This window comes from Mobula hypostoma, chromosome 1, assembly GCF_963921235.1.
Source record: "Mobula hypostoma chromosome 1, sMobHyp1.1, whole genome shotgun sequence".
Lineage (NCBI taxonomy): Eukaryota > Metazoa > Chordata > Chondrichthyes > Myliobatiformes > Myliobatidae > Mobula > Mobula hypostoma.
This window is the reverse complement of record NC_086097.1, coordinates 107550591-107564507: the sequence shown is the minus strand read 5'-3', so window position 1 is coordinate 107564507 and position 13917 is coordinate 107550591. Positions and strand designations below refer to the sequence as shown.

Genomic DNA, 13917 nt, shown 5'->3' with positions numbered 1-13917 from the left:
TCTCCTTCTTTAATCTTGATACCAGTTATTCTGGGAAACATCTATCTCAAATATCGAAATCCTTCACAGAAATTTTTGTGCCGGGTGACAGCAGATTTCATCCTTGCAGTCTTGGATCCAACTCTCTGACGAGGTCACTTAACTCAGATTGAGTTATTAGATAAGGCTCACGTGACATAAAAGGTCCAATATTAGTATCAGCATTGTTTTCCATCCCAGGCCTGTGCATTATCGCATTTTGTCTGCCTCCTCTGGACTCCATGTCTCTGGTGGCTTCGGTACTGGTAAACTATCGTCATGAGACACAGGTTTCATGGCTGAAAGGAGACTGCGGTATTCAATGAACATCAAAGTTGCTGGTGAACGCAGCAGGCCAGGCAGCATCTCTAAGAAGTTACAGTCGAAGTTTCGGGCCGAGACCCTTCGTCAGGACTAACTGAAAGAAGGGCTAGTAAGAGATTTGAAAGTAGGAGGGGGAGGAGGAGATCCAAAATGATAGGAGAAGACAGGAGGGGGAGGAATGGAACCAAGAGCTGGACAGTTGATTGACAAAAGGGATATGAGAGGATCATGGGACAGGAGGCTTAGGGAGAAAGAAAAGGGGGAAGGGGGGAAAAACCCAGAGGATGGGCAAGGGGTATAGTGAGAGGGACAGAGGGAGAAAAAGGAGAGAGAGAGAAAAAGAATGTGTGTATATAAATAAATAACGGAAGGGGTACGAGGGGGAGGTGGGGCATTAGCAGAAGTTAGAGAAGTCGATGTTCATGCCATCAGGTTGGAGGCTACCCAGACGGAATATAAGGTGTTGTTCCTCCAACCTGAGTGTGGCTTCATCTTTACAGTAGAGGAGGCCATGGATAGACATATCAGAATGGGAATGGGACGTGGAATTAAAATGTGTGGCCACTGGGAGATCCTGCTTTCTCTGGCGGACAGAGCGTAGGGGTCCAGCGAAACGATCTCCCAAGTCTGTGTCGGGTCTCACCAATATATAGAAGGCCACATTTGGAGTACCGGACGCAGTATATCACCCCAGCCGACTCACAGGTGAAGTGTCGCCTCACCTGGAAGGACTTTCTGGGGCCCTGAATGGTGGTAAGGGAGGAAGTGTAAGGGCATGTGTAGCACTTGTTCCGCTTACAAGGATAAGTGCCAGGAGGGAGATCGGTGGGGAGGGATGGGGGGAACGAATGGACGAGGGAGTCACGTAGGGAGCGATCCCTGCAGAAAGCAGAGAGAGGGGGGAGGGAAAGATATGCTTAGTGGTGGGATCCCGTTGGAGGTGGCGGAAGTTATGGAGAATAATATGTTGGACTTTTAATTCCACGTCCCATTCCCATTCTGATATGTCTATCCACAGCCTCCTGTACTGCAAAGATGAAGCCACACTCAGGTTGGAGGAACAACACCTTATATTCCGTCTGGGTAGCCTCCAACCTGATGGCATGAACATTGACTTTTCAAACTTCCACTAATGCCCCACCTCCTCCTCGTACCCCTTCTGTTATTTATTTATATACACACATTCTTTTTCTCTCTCTCTCCTTTTTCTCCCTCTGTCCCTCTCACTATACCCCTTGCCCATCCTCTGGGTTCCACCCCCCTTCTCCCCGGACCTCCTGTCCCATGATCCTCTCATATCCCTTTTGCCAATCAACTGTCCAGCTCTTGGCTCCATCCCTCCCCCTCCTGTCTTCTCCTATCATTTTGGAACGCCCCCTCCCCATCCCACTTTCAAATCTCTTACTAGCTCTTCTTTCAGTTAGTCCTGACGAAGGGTCTCGGCCCGAAATGTTGACTGTACCTCTTCCTAGAGATGCTGCCTGGCCTGCTGCCTTCACCAGCAACTTTGATGTGTGTTGCTTGAATTTCCTGCATCTGCAGAATTCCTTGTGTTTGCAGTATTGGCTGATCATCCAACTCAGAACCCTGTACCAGCCTTCCCTCCATACCCCCTGATCCCTTCAGTCACAAGGGCCATATCTAATTCCCTCTTAAATATAGCCAATGAACTGGCCTCAACTGTTTCCTGTGGCAGAGAATTCCACAGATTCACCACTCTCTGTATGAAGAAGTTTTTCCTAATCTCGGTCCTAAAAGGCTTCCCCTTTATCCTCAAACTGTGACCCCTCATTCTGGACTTCCCCAACATCAGGATCAATCTTCCTGCTTCTAGCCTGTCCAATCCCTTTAGGATTTTATACGTTTCAATAAGATCCCCCTTCAATCTTCTAAATTCCAGCGAGTATAAGCCTAGTCGATCCAGTCTTTCATCATATAAAAGTCCTGCCATCCCAGGAATCAATCTGGTGAACCTTCTTTGTACTCCCTCTATAGCAAGAATGTCTTTCCTCAGATTAGGGGACGAAAACTGCATACAATACTCCAGGTGTGGTCTCACCAAGGCCTTGTACAACTGCAGTAGTACCTCCCTGCTCCTGTACTCGAATCCTCTCGCTATAAATGCCAGCATACCATTCGCCTTTTTCACCGCCTGCTGTACCTGCATGCCCACTTTCAATGACTGGTGTATAATGACACCCAGATCTCGTTGCACCTCCCCTTTTCCTAATCGGCCACCATTCAGATAATAATCTGTTTTCCTGTTTTTGCCACCAAAGTGGATAACCTCACATTTATTCACATTAAATTGCAGCTGCCATGAATTTGCCCACTCACCTAACCTGGTCACCCTGCATCCTCTTAGCATCCTCCTCACAGCTAACACTACCGCCCAGCTTCATGCCATCCGCAAACTTGGAGATGCTGCATTTAATTCCCTTGTCTAAGTCATTAATATATATTGTAAACAACTGGGGTCCTAGCACTGAGCCTTGCGGTACCCCACTAGTCACTGCCTGCCATTCTGAAAAGGTCCCGTTTATTCCCAGTCTTTGCTTCCTGTCTGCCAACCAATTCTCTATCCACATCAATACCTTACCCCCAATACCATGTGCTTTAAGTTTGCATTCTAATCTCTTGTGCGTCAAAAGCCTTTTGAAAATCCAAATATACCACATCCACTGGTTCTCCCCTATGGACTCTACTAGTTACATCCTCAAAAAATTCTGTTAGATTCGTCAGACATGATTTTCCTTTCACAAAGCCATGTTGACTTTGTCCAATGATTTCACCGCTTTCCAAATGTGCTGTTATCACATCTTTGATAACTGACTCCAGCATTTTCCCCACCACCAATGTTAGGCTAACCGGTCTAAAATTCCCCAGTTTCTCTCTCCCTCCTTTATTAAAAAGCGGGGTTACATTAGCCACCCTCCAATCCTCAGGAACTAGTCCAGAATCTAAAGAGTTTTGAAAAATTATCACTAATGCATCCACTATTTCTTGGGCTACTTCCTTAAGCACTCTGGGATGCAGACCATCTGGCCCTGGGGATTTATCTGCCTTTAATCCCTTCAATTTACCTAACACCACTTCCCTACTAACATGTATTTCCCTCAGTTCCTCCATCTCATCGGACCATCTGTCCCCTACTATTTCCGGAAGATTATTTATGTCCTCCTTAGTGAAGACAGAACCAAAGTAATTATTCAGTTGGTCGGCCATGTCCTTGTTCCCCATAATCAATTCACCCGTTTCTGTCTGTAGGGGACCTACATTTGTCTTAACCAATCTTTTTCTTTTCACATATCTACAAAAGCTTTTACAGTCAGTTTTTATGTTCCCTGCCAGTTTTCTCTCATAATCTTTTTTCCCTTTCCTAATTAAGCTCTTTGTCCTCCTCTGCTGGACTCTGAATTTCTCCCAGTCCTCAGGTGAGCCGCTTTTTCTGGCTAATTTGTATGCTTCTTCTTTGGAATTGATACTATCCCTAATTTCTCTTGTCAGCCACGGGTGCACTACCTTCCCTAATTTATTCTTTTGCCAAACTGGGATGAACAATTGTTGTAGTTCATCCATGCGATCTTTAAATGCTTGCCATTGCACATCCACCGTCAACCCTTTAAGTATCATTTGCCAGTCTACCTTAGCTAATTCACATCTCATACCTTCAAAGTTACCCTTCTTTAAGTTCAGAACCTTTGTTTCTGAATTAACTATGTCACTCTCCATCTTAATGAAGAATTCCACCATATTATGGTCACTCTTACCCAAGGGGCCTCTCATGACAAGATTGCTAATTAACCCTTCCTCATTACTCAATACCCAGTCTAGAATAGCCTGCTCTCTAGTTGGTTCCTCGACATGTTGCTTCAAAAAAACCATCCCGCAAACGTTCCAAGATATCCTCTTCCTCAGCACCCTTACCAATTTGGTTCACCCAATCTATACGTAGATTGAAGTCACTCATTATAACTGCTGTTCCTTTATTTCACGCATTTCTAGTTTCCTGTTTAATGCCATCCCCAACCTCACTACTACTGTTAGGTGGCCTATACACAATTCCCACCAGCATTTTCTGCCCCTTAGTGTTATGCAGCTCTACCCATATCGATTCCACATCCTCCCGGCTAATGTCCTTCCTTTCTATTGCGTTAATCTCCTCTCTAACCAGCAATGCTACCCCACCTCCTTTTCTTTCATGTCTATTCCTCCTGAATATTGAACATCCCTGAATGTCGAGCTCTCATCCTTGGTAACCCTGGAGCCATGTCTCTCTGATCCCAACTACATCATATTCATTAATAACAATCTGCAGTTTTAATTCATCCACCTTGTTACGAATGCTCCTTGCATTGACACACAAAGCCTTCAGGCTTGCTTTTACAACACTCCTAGCCCTTATACAATTATGTTGAAAAGTGGCCCTTTTTGATTTTTGCCCTGGATTTGCCAGCCTGTCACTTTTACTTTTCTCCTTACTACTTTTTACTTCTACCCTCATTTTACACCCCTCTGTCTCTCTGCACTTGTTCCCATCCCCCTGTTGTGAACTAACCTCCTCTCTCCTAGTCTCTTTAATTTGATTCCCACCTCCCAACCATTCTAGTTTAAAGTCACCTCAGTAGCCCTCGCAAATCTCCCCGCCAGGATATTGGTCCCCCTAGGATTCAAGTGTAACCCATCCTTTTTGTACAGGTCACACCTGCGCCAAAAGAGGTCCCAATGATCCAAAAACTTGAATCCCTGCCCCCTGCTCCAATCCATCAGCCACGCATTTATCCTCCACCTCATCGCATTCCTACTCTCACTGTCGCGTAGCACAGGCAGTAATCCCGAGATTACTACCTTTGTAGTCCTTTTTCTCAACTCCCTTCCTAACTCCCTATATTCTCCTTTCAGGACCTCTTCCCTTTTCCTACCTACGTCATTGGTACCTATATGTACCACGACCTCTGGCTCCTCACCCTCCCACTTCAGGATATCTTGGATGCAATCAGAAATATCCTGGACCCTGGCACCAGGGAGGCAAACTACCACCCGGGTCTCTGGACTGCGTCCACAGAATCACCTATCTGACCCCCTTACTATCGAGTACCCTATTATTACTGCTCTCCTCTTCCTTTCCCTACCCTTCTGAGCTATAGGGTCGGACTCTGTGTCGGAGGCATGGCCACTGTCGCTTCCCCCAGGTAAGCTGTCCCCCCAACAGTACTCAAACAGGAGTACTTATTGTCAAGGGGCACAGCCACAGGGGTACTCTCTAGTACCTGATCCTTCCCCTTCCTAACCGTGACCCACTTGTCTTCCTCCCGTGGCCCCGGTGTGACTACCTGCCTGTAACTCCTCGCTGTCAATTCCTCACTCTCCCTGACCAGGCAAAGGTCATCGAGCTGCAGCTCCAGTTCTCTAATGCGGTCCCTTAGGAGCTGCATCTCAGCGCACCTGGCGCAGATGTGGACGTCCGGGATGCTTGGAGACTCCAGGGCCTCCCACATCCAACACCGAGAACAACAAGCTGCCCTCACACTCATACTGCCCCTTTCCTCAAATAACAACAAAAAATGAATACCAAACCCTCTTCGCCTCCCCCATTTCCACCTAAGCCCGTTGAGCCGAAGCCTTTAAGCCTTCACTCTGCTCCTGGCTCACTCTGCAACCCACAAACTCCGCTGCCCACTGTATGAGGCTCTGTTCCTTTTAAATCTTCCGAGCTTCACTGCCCCACGTCACACGCCTGCACAGTCCCGCCTCTCTGAATGCCGACGGGAAAAAAAACTGAAAAATTCAAAAATGGTTCATCCTACTCATTTCTGATGAGACCTCTCTTTGGTCTTGCAAACAGTGTACTTTAATCTAAAAGTCTTGTTCAGAGGTTTGGGAAACATAAAACCATCCACATACTGAAGCAATATTGGAAAAGTTTTGTAAGATCTATTGCACTTTAAAAGGGCGGCGTTTCGGCCCGAAACGTCGTATGTACTTTTTTCCGTAGATGCTGCCTGGCCTGCTGAGTTACTCTAGCATTTTGTGGGTGTTGCTCCGATTTCCAGCATCTGCAGATTCTCTCTTGTTTACACTTTAAATGGATTCAGCAGACACTGTTTGCCCCACATCATTACCACCTTTCACCTATAGAGTCTCTGGTACTTGAGCAAGCAATCATTTCATTATCATTATTCTGTATCTGGGAAAGGCTTAGGACTTGATGTTCTCCTTCATATCTGAGAAGCGTCATACCAGCGCTTCATATCAGCCTGGGAGTCTTGGAGATTGTGTTTTGCAAGGCCACAAGCCCTGCTCAGCCTGTCTCGAAACTCTAAGACATAATCCAATACACCAATTTGCACTTCCTTGTCAGACCATTGATCTGTCAGTAAGGTCAAAGGTCCTCGAGGCCTATGACTGAACACAAGCTCAAACGGACTGAACCCCAACGATTCCTGGATCGAATCTCTTATTGCAAATAGGAGTAAAGGTATACTCTCATCCCAATGTTTTTCGTTTTCCATACAGCATGTTTTAATCATGGTTTTGAGGGTAGAGTGAAACCTCTCTATTGCTCCCTGGGATTGGGGATGGTATGCCGTGGACAAAATTTGTTTCGCTCCCAGTTCCGTAACTAGCTGTTGGAATACACCCGATGTAAAATTACTGCTCTGGTCCGATTGTATCTCCTTGGGTAGACCCACTAACGTGAAGAACTTAATAAGTGCCTTCACCACTGTTTTAGCCTTTAGGTTCCTGAGGGGTATTGCTTCTGGGAACCTAGAGGTAGTGCACATAATGGTTAACAAGTATTGGTGGCCACCTGCAGTCTTTGGCAGTGGGCCAACACAATTCACAATGACCATGGAGAAAGGTTCGCCGAAAGCTGGTATGGGGCGAAGTGGTGCTTTTGGGATAGTCTGATTGGGTTTCCTACCACTTGACATGTGTGACAAGTTTTACAAAAAACTGCCATATCCTTCCTTATACCCGGCCAATGAAATTCTTTCATAATCTCGTGCCCTGTCTTTCTAACTCCAAGATGTCCCCCTAAAGGCATTATATCAGCCATCTTTAAAATTTCTGTATGGTAACCCTTCGGAACCACTACAGCCCAATCCCCAGTGGCAGGTACTGTCGTAGGCCTCCACTTCCTCATTAATACCCCGTCCTTCAGATAGTAACCCATTGACTCCCTCTGAATTTCATCCTCAGAAAGAGCTGTCTCTTTTAAAACTGCAATCTCAGGATCCCTATCCTGCTCTTCCACAAGCTTCCACCTGGACAATGACAAACCCCTCTTATCCGCCTCACTACCTGGGTCCTGGTCGAACACAGGTGGTAGAAAAGTTTCAGATAAGTCAGTAGGATCCGTACCCCTGTCTTTGCTATCGCGGGCACCTGACCCCTCCCGTCCAGATTGCTTCACTTCTGCAGCCTCCCTTGTCGTGCTTCTTGTGACCGTGCATGTGGGATAAAGTTCACTGTCTGCGCTTGTCTCACTAACAGCAGGCCAGCTTGTTAGCTGTAACCCTGGGTATACATCTTTTCCTGCCAGGTCATTTCCCAACAAGACATCCGCGTTAGCTAATTTAGGCCATATACCTATCTCAACTGGTCCAGACACTAAGTCACATTTCAAAATTATTTTGTGCAAAGGCACGACCTCTGTTCCCTTGCCAATACCTTCCAGAATATTCACTTGGTCCGTTTTTGTCTCGTCATCAAATTCTAAGACATCACTTAATATCAGTGACTGAAAGGCTCCAGTATCGCGCCAGATTCTCATTGGAACTAGGGGTGACCCCTCCTCCACAGACACAAAATCCTTGATAATAAACCAGTCAATCCCTTCCTGAACTCGGCCAGAGCCCATCTTCCTTCGTGTGGTCTCAGCCGCCGGCGTACACGCGTCGGGGGTTTTCCCCTTCTCCTTTCCCATTTCTTTCTTCCAAATGAGACAGTTAGATGCCACATGGCCAGGCTTTCTGCAGTAGTAACAGGTAAAATTGGAAAGCTTATTTTTGGTCTGTTTCCCCTCCGCTTTACCTCTGTCACTCGCCCCTGCCTTGTTTTCTGTTTTACTCTGCGGATTATACCGGTAACTCTTCTGATAACCCTTGCTTGGGAAAAACTTAATCTTGTGAGTCAGGGCAAACTCATCCACTAACCTAGCGGCTGCGGAAAGAATCTCAACCTTTTTCTCTTCTACGTATGTCTGTATCTCACTAGGGACACACTCTTTAAATTCCTCGATCAGCATCAGCTGTCTCACTTTGTGGTAGTCCCCGTCTACCTCTTTCGAGGCACACCACCAATCAAAGTACCTCTCCTTTTCATTGGCGAACTTCCTCAAACCCCAAAACTTCTGTCGGTACGCTTCTGGCACCATTTCATAGACCTTCAGCACAGCCTCCCTTCACTGTATCATAATTAGTTGACCCGGTCACAGATAAGGCAGAATATGCTTGCTGCGCCTTCCCCTTTAACACACTTTGCAACAATACTGCCCAGTCCTCTCTCAGCCACTTCCTGTTCTCAGCCACTTTCTCAAAATGTAGGAAGTACCTATCAACGTCTTCTTCAGCAAACGGAGGTACCAACTTAATTTCCTGACTGACATTAATTGATACACCCCTCTCACCACCACAGCCTGACAATTGACCCTCGACGCCGCATCTCGCTCTCAAACTCCCTTTGTTTCTCTGCCTCTGCAGCCTCGAACTTAAGTCTCTCCATTCTTAATTGTTCTAATCGTAAAAGGGTCTCTTCATCACCTTTCAGAAACCCCTGTAGCGACTCCTCCTCAAATAACTCTTTCCCAACACAATATTCAGCTATTTTCCTCTGAAGTCCTGCCTTCGTCATACTCTTCTGAATTCTGGAAAGTTTCCATTTCTTAGCAATCTCACATAGAACCTCCTTTCTGGCACTCCTCAAAAACAGAGGAGTAGGGTTCTCTATAAATTCCCTAGCCTCCATTTCTGCTGTTTTCCACACATAGATTGATTACAAGGGATTTCCCCAATCAAGACAATCTCCCAATTTCGAAAATTGGCTCCAACAAAATTTGTTCAGATCCCGGACGCAGGTCCCAATTTTGTCATGAACCCTGTGACGGGTTGAAAAGGACCAGCAGAAATGGAGTCTGGTTTACTATAAATTAAGACTATATTTATTACTACTACAAATCAATACCGTTAAACCGAATAATACAATACACGCTATATTATATATATATATCCATAAATGTGTATGTGGATACAAAAAATAATAGTCCAGGAGGTAGATATCAGTCTTACGGTGTCAGGTAAGTTTAAGCAGTTCAGTTCACTTTGTGTTACGTCAAGTTGAACTGATGGAGAGAGAGAGAGTTAATTGAGTTGATGTTCAAGTTGGCAGCTTTAGTTGTTCTTGCTTCCGAAGTCTTCAGAGTCACCTCGTGTGACCCCCACACAGACACAGATGGAAAGAGCCCCTTCTAGGGAATGGTCTATTAACCCATGGCATGGGTTCACTACCAGCAGACCCCCACAGGCAAGCTCTTACCTGCACTGGTCATCACGGGTCGAAATTAATCAGTCCGTTGCCTCCACCCTTGTGGTGGTCTTAAACTCCACCAGTGGATTCTCGGGTAGCTTCCACAGTTCTCCCTTGTCCTGTCTCCTCTGCCATTATCAGACCGAAGGATCAACTTTTTATAATCCATCCAAAATTCCAGCGTCCGTTAGATCAACCACTCTGAGCTGTTACCATGGTGACTTCCCAGCTCGTGTCTCAACTCACACCGTACTCTCTCTCTCTTTTAATTGCTTCCTGGTTCATTAGACTGCTGAACTTTCTAGCAGTTTCTCACCTGCGTGAAAATGAAGAGTGAAGCAACTGCTTATATTGAGTAAATTACATTAGGAAGTATCTCAGGATTGGAAAAGTTCATACTGAGTGACCTTTTATTTTGCTTACAGGTTGTAAGCCGTTATTAGCAATTATCTGAAGCAAGGATGACAAAGGATGTGTCAATAATACAAAGGTTGAGTCATTCTCTTCCCTTAATATAGTTATACAATCATAGAATATTGAAATAAAATGCATTAGTCATGGTTGATGTTGAGGAACTCAGATAAAGAAAGGGAAAACATGATGTTCAGATTGGAAATACCAGATGATTTTCCATTTGTGGCAACAGAGATAACTAAGTCAGAAAGAAGATGAGCAAACTTTAAAAGAATGAACTGAATCAGAAAAATATCCATATAAAGACATGAAGCCATATTTCCGAAGAGCTTCACATTCTAACACTGTGAGCATGAAGTTTTCTGTCTTATTCTGGATGGGTTTAAGATGTTTTAAGAACCAGTTGATGTATACTGTCTTTCAAGATTCTAAAGCCAAGACTATGAAAAAAACTGAATGATATCTTAAACACAAGAAAGGCTACAGATGCTGGAAATCCAAAGCAACAGCACAAACTGCTGAGAAACTCAGCAAGTCAGGCAGCATCTACAGAAATGAATAAGCAGTTGCCATTTTGTGCCAAGACCCTTTTTTCAGGACTTAGAAGGAAGAGGGAGGATCCAGAATAAGAAAGGTGTGGTGAGAGGAAGGAGGCTAGCTGGAAGGTGATAGGTGAAGCCAAATGGGTGGTAAAGGTAAAACTGGAGACAAAGGAATCTAATAGAAGAGGAGAGAGGACGATAAGAGAAAGGGAAGGAGGAGTGGACTCAGGGGGAGGTGATAGGCAGGTAAGAGGCCAAAGTGGGGAATGGTGATTTTATTACCCGATGAAGAAATTGATATTTATGCCATTGGAGGTTACCCAGATGGAATATAAGGTGTTGGTCCTTCATACTGATGGTAACCTCATCTTGGCACAAGAGGCCAGGGACCACTATGTTGGAATGGGAATTGGAATTAAAATGTTTGGCCACCGGACCAAACTGTCAACCTGTCCAAAAAGTGCACATTGATTGTTGTGAGAAGGGAACTACTAAATGCTCTGAAGTTGTTGAAGCTTTTTCCCTTCCCATTAACAGCAGCCCTTAATATTCTTTAGTTGAAGCAAGGATTCACGTTCACTTCTTATGATTTAACATACTGCATTTGCCGTTGTAATGTTGTCGATGCTATTACATCGGAGGAAGTCAATGCAGAGTGAGTGATAATTTTGTGGAATACCACTGTTCAGTCAGCAAGGGCAACCCTGATCTTCAACCCACTTCCTCTCTGATCTTGCCTATCAGCCTTTTACAGTGGTAAAGTGAAGCTTAATGTAAACTTTAACATCTTTGTATTTTCTAATAGATCTTTCATTAAAGCAGATGCCATCTCTCTGGTCCTACATTCCTCCTTAGAACACCTGGAGAATAAAGACACATACGTAAGGCTCCTTTTCATTGACTACAACTCTGCCTTTAATACCATCATTCCAAATAAACTGATTCCTAAGCTCCGGAACCTGGGCCTTAGCAGTCAGATCTGCAGCTGGATCTTCAATTTCCTCACAGACAGGACCCAGGCTGTAAAAATAGGGGACAAGCTCTCCGCTACAATCACTCTGAGCACCGGTGCCCCACAAGGCTGTGTACTCAGCCCCCTGCTGTACTCACTGTACATCCATGACTGTGTAGGCAAGTTTCATCAAATTGTTGCTGATGACACAACAATTGTAGGCCGTATCTCAGGTAATGATGAGTCTGAATACAGAGAGGACATTAAGAACCTGGTGGCATGGTGCAAAGACAATAACCTATGTGGAATTGACAGTACCATGGGTGATGGTGTTGAAGAAGCTTATGAGAGGAAAAAGACCAAGTACTCTGAACTGGCAACTGAAGCTGCCCAGAATGTCTGGAAGACCAAGATTTTCCCTGTAGAAGTGGGATGCAGGGGATTCGTTGCTACATCTACGACCAGTCTATTGAAGAAGATGGAGGTGAGGGGTCACTCCCTCCAACAAGCCATCAAGTCCTTGTCAAATGCAGCAGAAGAAAGCAGCCATTGGATTTGGATTAAAAGGAAAGACAACAACTGGGCTGCAAGATGAAGGCAGGAGGGTATGGAACTGAGAGGGGTGTATCTGGGATGCCAGGTAGCACCGTTGAGCCCTCTGGAGACGTCGTGGGCTTATCAATGAAACGTCAAAGAAGGAGGGTGCCCACCTGATGACCCCAATGACATACTTACCCTCCCTCCTTGTCACAACTCCAAACCCACTGCCAACATCGAGAGTGCCAACTTACCATAGGGATTGAAACATCAAGTCCTAGTAGCTCTACTGATCTACCTCAACGTCAGCAAGACGAAGGAATTGGTTGTTGACTTCAGAAGGAGTAGTGAACCGCACGACCTAACTTACATTGGTGGTGCGCAAGTGGAACAGGTCAAAAGCTTTAAGTTCCTCAGGGTCAATATCACAAATGACCTGACTTGGTCCAACCAAGCAGAGTTCACTGCCGAGAAGGCCCACCAGCGCTTTTACTTCCTGAGAAAGCTAAAGAAATTTGGCCTGTCCCCTAAAACCCTCACTAATTTTTATAGATGCACCGTAGAAAGCATTCTTCTAGGGTGCATCACAACCTGGTATGGAAGTTGTCCTATCCAAGACCGAAAGAAGCTGCAGAAGATTGTGAACATGGCACAGCACATCACACAAACCAATCTTCCGTCCTTGGACTCACTTTACACCGCACGCTGTCAGAGCAGTGCTGCCAGGATAATCAAGGACATAACCCACCCAGCCAACACACTTTTCGTCCCTCTTCCCTCCAGGAGAAGGCTCAGGAGCTTGAAGACTCGTACGGCCAGATTTGGGAACAGCTTCTTTCCAGCTGTGATAAGACTGTTGAATGGATCCTGACCCGGATCTGGGCCGTACCCTCCAAATTTCCGGACCTGCCTCTCAGTTTTTTTGCACTACCTTACTTTCCATTTTTCTATTTTCTATTTATGATTTATAATTTAAATTTTTAATATTTACTAATATTTACCATTTTTAATATTTAATATTTGTAATCCAGGGAGTGGGAAGCGCAGAATCAAATATCGCTGTGATGATTGTACGTTCTAGTATCAATTGTTTGGTGACAATAAAGTATTAAGTAAAACTAGAGCTGGCTAGTTCTGATAAAAGTATATTAAACTAAAACATTAGCCCCATTTTCCTTTCTCCACAGATGTTGTCCAAGCTGCTGAGTATTTCCAACATTCTTTGTAGTTCAGATTTCCAGTAACTACAGTACTTCGTGTTGTTCCATCATGGATCTATTTTATGGCCCTCAGTTATATCCTTTCAGAACAGAAAAAAATATGGTAAGTGTGGGGACCCCGGAGAATGAGGTTAGACCATAAGACATAGGAGCAGAATTAGGCCATTTGGCCCATTGAGTTTGCTCCATCATGGCTGATTCTTGTTCCTCTCCTCAACCCCATTCCCCTGGCTTCTCCCTGCAACCTTTGATGCCATTTTCAAACAAGAAACCTATCAAACTCTGCCTTAGATACACCCAATGTCTTGGCCTCCACAGCTGCACGTGGCAACAAATTCCACAAATTCACCACCCTCTTGCAAAAGAAATTTCTTCGCATCTC

General features: G+C 45.1%; 1 long non-coding RNA gene across 1 annotated transcript in view; it reads left to right on the top strand.

Annotated features, from left to right (window-relative positions):
• The window catches only part of LOC134338164 (uncharacterized), a 41244-nt gene extending 27630 nt beyond the window's left edge, over window positions 1–13614 (top strand). The window contains exons 4-5 of the long non-coding RNA XR_010016171.1: window positions 10296–10360; window positions 13503–13614. This is a non-coding gene — a long non-coding RNA (uncharacterized LOC134338164). The remainder of the gene's footprint in view (window positions 1–10295; window positions 10361–13502) is intronic.
• Window positions 13615–13917: the final 303 nt, after the last annotated feature.